This window comes from Arachis ipaensis, chromosome B05 (genome assembly GCF_000816755.2).
Source record: "Arachis ipaensis cultivar K30076 chromosome B05, Araip1.1, whole genome shotgun sequence".
Classification (NCBI taxonomy): domain Eukaryota; kingdom Viridiplantae; phylum Streptophyta; class Magnoliopsida; order Fabales; family Fabaceae; genus Arachis; species Arachis ipaensis.
The window spans coordinates 7,989,095-7,993,927 of record NC_029789.2 but is presented as its reverse complement, the minus strand read 5'-3'; the positions used below and the strand labels follow the sequence as shown (position 1 = coordinate 7,993,927).

At 32.8% G+C, this 4,833-nt stretch overlaps 1 long non-coding RNA gene across 1 annotated transcript; it reads right to left on the bottom strand.

The window, feature by feature from the left end:
* On the bottom strand, positions 996–1,418 carry LOC110271731. Its single transcript, XR_002362338.1, has 2 exons — positions 1,368–1,418; positions 996–1,097 (listed from the first exon to the last, which is right to left on the bottom strand). It is a non-coding gene; the product is annotated as an uncharacterized LOC110271731 (long non-coding RNA).

Genomic DNA, 4,833 nt, shown 5'->3' with positions numbered 1-4,833 from the left:
ATTAAGTTTTGGGTGCACTTTAAAAGTGATGCCTAATGTATCTAAAGCCAAAAGCTTACACTTGATAAATTTTTTTCCTCACTTTCTCAAAAGCAAACTCACACACTTAGTCAAATTTTTGTCCCTTCAAAACTCACACTTAGTAGCCTTCAGAAACCCTCTCACCATCAAAAAAGATGTAAGATTCAAAATTTTCGAAAAATATTACTATGAGTTAATTTCAACTTATATATTCATTAAAAATTTTATTTTTAGAAATTATTTTATTAAAAGTAATTAAATCAAGTTTTGACAATTAAATTAGAAATTTTACTTAATCTTATAATTATTGAATAATTTTATATATTTAAATTATACAACTTAACAGTTGGAAAAGAATAAGAATTCCATACGATTTAGTAAAATAATTGAGATTTTTGAATTTAATACCGTAATTTTTATAGACAGAGAAAATTAATTATATTATTTCTAATCTTAAATTAGAATACCTAATTAAATGCTAATTAGTAAATTGATAATTAAATAATATTTCTAAAGTAATTTTAATGATTAAATTAAATTTAAAATTAATAAAACATATCCTAATTTGATTAAAATTATTAAAGACAAATTTTCTTAAATTAAATACATTTAACCAAATTAACCAAATTAACCCTAACCCCCTAAATTAACTCTAGCCGCCATTCACTTTTGCTTTCCTAAGCTAACCTACAGCAGAAAGAAAACAAAAGAAAATTGATAATTAAATAATATTTCTAAAGTAATTTTAATGATTAAATTAAATTTAAAATTAATAAAACATATCCTAATTTGATTAAAATTATTAAAGACAAATTTTCTTAAATTAAATACAAACCCTAATTTTAACCAAATTAACCCTAACCCCCTAAATTAACTCTAGCCGCCATTCACTTTTGCTTTCCTAAGCTAACCTACAGCAGAAAGAAGCAGAAAGAAACAAAAGAAAGGGAAAGAAAGAAGAAGGGGGGCACGGAAGGAAGGGAAAGCTGAGAACAAGAGGGGGAAGGAAAGGGGACGGCGTCGGTGGGGCTGGAAGCCGCCGTCGCCGTCGAGTCATTGAGAGGGAGAGAGAGAGGCTGCGATTGGAAAGACAGAGAGAGGCCGCCTCGCTCTTGCTGTCGCCGCCGCCGTCGCCCTCATCCCGAATCACTATCGCCGCCGTCGCGGGGGAAGACCAGAGCTTCTGGTAGCCGCTGTCGAAGCAGAGTCGCGGAGAGAAAGAGCCCACGGGTGAGAGAGCGAGCGTCGCAGCAGCCACCCTCATCGACGTCCATGCATCGCCTCTGCTGCTCCTGTCCGCGACGCCAACTTCCACCGCCGTCGCATCTCTCTTCACTACCGCCAACAAGAACGCGCACGAGGAGCAGACGCATAGAAGGAGGAAGACGGAGGGAGAAGAAGGCGGCGCTGCTCACGTTGCTGTGCCCAATCGCCGTCCGCGAAGCCGCCGCTGTCGTTCAGACTGTCGGAGACCACAACTGAAGCCTCTGTCTTTTGGGGTTTTGGTTGTTGCAAGTTATTCAACTGTACGCCATCGTCGGAATCGGGCCAGATTTATCGGTAACTGCTTCTTCCTTTCCTGAATCTATTTCATTTCTATTTTGCTCCGCTGTTCTAATTTTGTTGGTGTCCCTGCTGCCTTACCGATTGGAGTGGTGTTACTGCCATTAGGACGGATGCACATGTCTTTGATTTCTGTTCTTCTGCCGCTAGGAGCCGACACCGGAGCCTTTCCTAATGATTCTGGTTGGATATCTTTTTCAATTCTAGGCCATTTACATGTTTTACTATCTTTGACATGCTTGTTCTGATTCGATTTCTGATATATGTCCTTGTCTTGGGTTTCTTAAAACTGTTTCAGTCACTGTAGTTGCAATTTATATTAACACGGCTGATATAAGAGGCGTCGGGGCTATTGCTGTTTCCGTGGGGGGTTATTGTTGTTACTGTTGCTATGAATTAAAAGGAAAGGGAATTATCACAATAAATTTCGCGGACTCAGCTAACTGAGATAGCGGTGTTTTTCTTAAATTTGTTTTATTTTTCAGAGTTGTTATAAATCGATATTAATGCGTAAAATATATCTTTGGTGATTTCCTGAGTCTTATGAACTGAATAGAGTTGTTTTGGATGAATAAGATTATTAGTTTGATTGATAGATGGATCGATTGAGAAAGTTGAATATTCTGATTAGTTGAATGATGTTGTTAAAGTGGTTTTCCTTGAATTAATGGGAGAGATTTAATAATGGCATTTAGTTTAATTTTTGAAACGATTCGATTCTAGGAAAGGTTTAGTATTGATGTTTGGTTTGATAATTGAACCCGATTTGATATCGGAATTTGATTTTAAAACAAATTTGGAAAGGACTTGATATTTGAAAACAGTTTGTTTATTGAGAATAATTTACTATTTTAGAAATGGTTCGAATAGGGTTTGAGGGACAATTTGGTTTGAAATTGTTTGAGAAAACTGAGAATTCTTAATTATTGATTAATGCTGTTGAATGAGGTTGATTTAGATTGCGAATTATAGGATTGGTTGATTGAATAATTTTGGATTTTGCAATTTCCTTGGATTGAGTGTTGTTGTCATAATGGTTATTGGAAGTGATTTGACTGATTAACAGGAGTTTGGTTTGGTTTGGTTTGGTTGGGACTCGAAAAGGGTGGCAGTGCCCAAGTTTTAGAGGAGATGCTGTCGAAATTTTATAAAATTGAAAGTTTTATTTGAAGTAATTAATTAAAAAGATTTGTTTTTAAACCTTATATGTTTTAAGATTGATTTATTTATTAAAGAAAGAATTACATTTTGAATTGGGATTGTTAACGGACGGAATGGAAAGAAGGATGATGAGGATTTTCTTTGAAATATGGTTTTTGAATGAATTTGGAAATGAGGTTTGGATTGATGAATGATTATGATATTGAGAATGTTGAGATATGAACTTTGAATTATTCATTTGGTTTATGAATTTGAATTATCTGAGATACGAGGTTTCCTAGATAAAGTACCATGGCTTGCCACCACGTGTACCAGGTTGAAAACTCGATACTCTGTTGACCCTACAACGTAAGTGTGACCGGACACTATATAAATTCCCGGGAATGTTACCCCCATTGAGCAATATTGATTATTTAAGAAAAAGCTATGCATAGACTTTTGGGGATGCACATCGGGGGACAGTCTAAGGACAATTCAGACTTGTCGAGTTGGCTGGATAACCGACAGATGAGCCTCATCAGCCATAGGACAGGCATGCATCATATGCATTTGTATGCTTTGCTTGGGTTTGAACTTGTTTTGGTTTGCCTAATTGCTAAACTGTTCTTAACTGCTACTTGAACTATTTGCTGTAACTGCTACCTACTTGTGCTTTCCTTGTCTGTCTTGCTTGTGTTTGTCCTGGCGTGCTACATTTGAGAATGAAATTTGGTGCTAAATTAATAACTGTGTTGTTTGATTGCGTGGTTGGTTTCTGATTGAGATTTTCTTATAAGAAAGAAAAGGTTTTGGATTTCTGAAAGATTAAACATTGTTTTTTTGAAAAAGTTTTGAACGATTTCCTATGAGTTTTAAAAGATTCATAAGGCAATGATAATCACTGAGCTTGAGAACAGTTTTCTTATTAAATATCTTCTTATGACAACTTTGAAATTTCATGGTGAGACCGTGTGGTTAGGTTCTCACCCCCCTTATAGTTTTACCTTTTTAGGAACCGGATGAAGAAGTATTAAGAAGAGTTATACTGCGTTTGGTTTACATGCTGTTGTATTAATTAGATTATTTTCTTCCCTCGCTCGTCTTTGTTATTACAAGTTTGTAAGAGGGATAGGAATTGTATGTTTTATATGTATAATATATTGAGTTCTTATGTAAGGAGTCTTGTATATGAATTTATGTCTGCTTGTATTTTTCTTAAGATAAAGTATTTATTTCTGGTTTTTCAAAGAAATCAGCAATACAGTGTCGAGTCACAGGCTCCTATTTTAATATTAAGTATGTAAAGTAGTCATAATACTTCTTGCTATCAGAGTAGCGCAACCAGAAGCGTGACTTCAGATAACGAGGGTGTTACATAAATTATTAGATCAAAAAATATTTTTAAATAAATAAAATAAAATACTTTAAAAAAAATAATTCTAACATTATTTACTAAAATATATTTTTTTAACAAAATTAGAATATCAGATAGAGTCATCTCAATTCAAAAAAATCGAGTTAACTTTTTCTTATTTTAATTTTTTTCAGGTGTTTCTCTTTCGATTTTATACTGGAATAAGAAAAATCACCGCTCAATTTTAATTCAAATTGGACTCATATCACCTAATTCTTGCGTACTCTAATCATTATAAAATTTCTCTCATTTGATATATTTAACCTATCAAATTTTTTCTTCTAATTTTATCCTTCAACTTGTATTTTCATTATTTTATTTTTGTTTTACTTTTGTTGTAAATGAATCAAAATGCATCAAATAGAATTCTAGTTAATTCATTAACATGATAAAATTTTAAGAGATTAAATTACAGGTTCACTTTATTATAACTTAAATTAGAGTTGGTCCATTTCAATTTTGTCCAAAATTTTGATAGGTTGGGCTGATTTTTTTTATCCAAAAAATACATGACTATAAAAATAATATTAAAATAATTTGTTTTGAAAAATAATATTTTATTTTATTTTAAAAAATTTTCAAAAAATTGTGTCTTAAATGAAAAGTTAATCTATATTAATAAAGATGAAAAATACTGAAAAATTAAAAACACAAATAAAAAGTTGAGAACATATATATATATATATAAAGAAAGA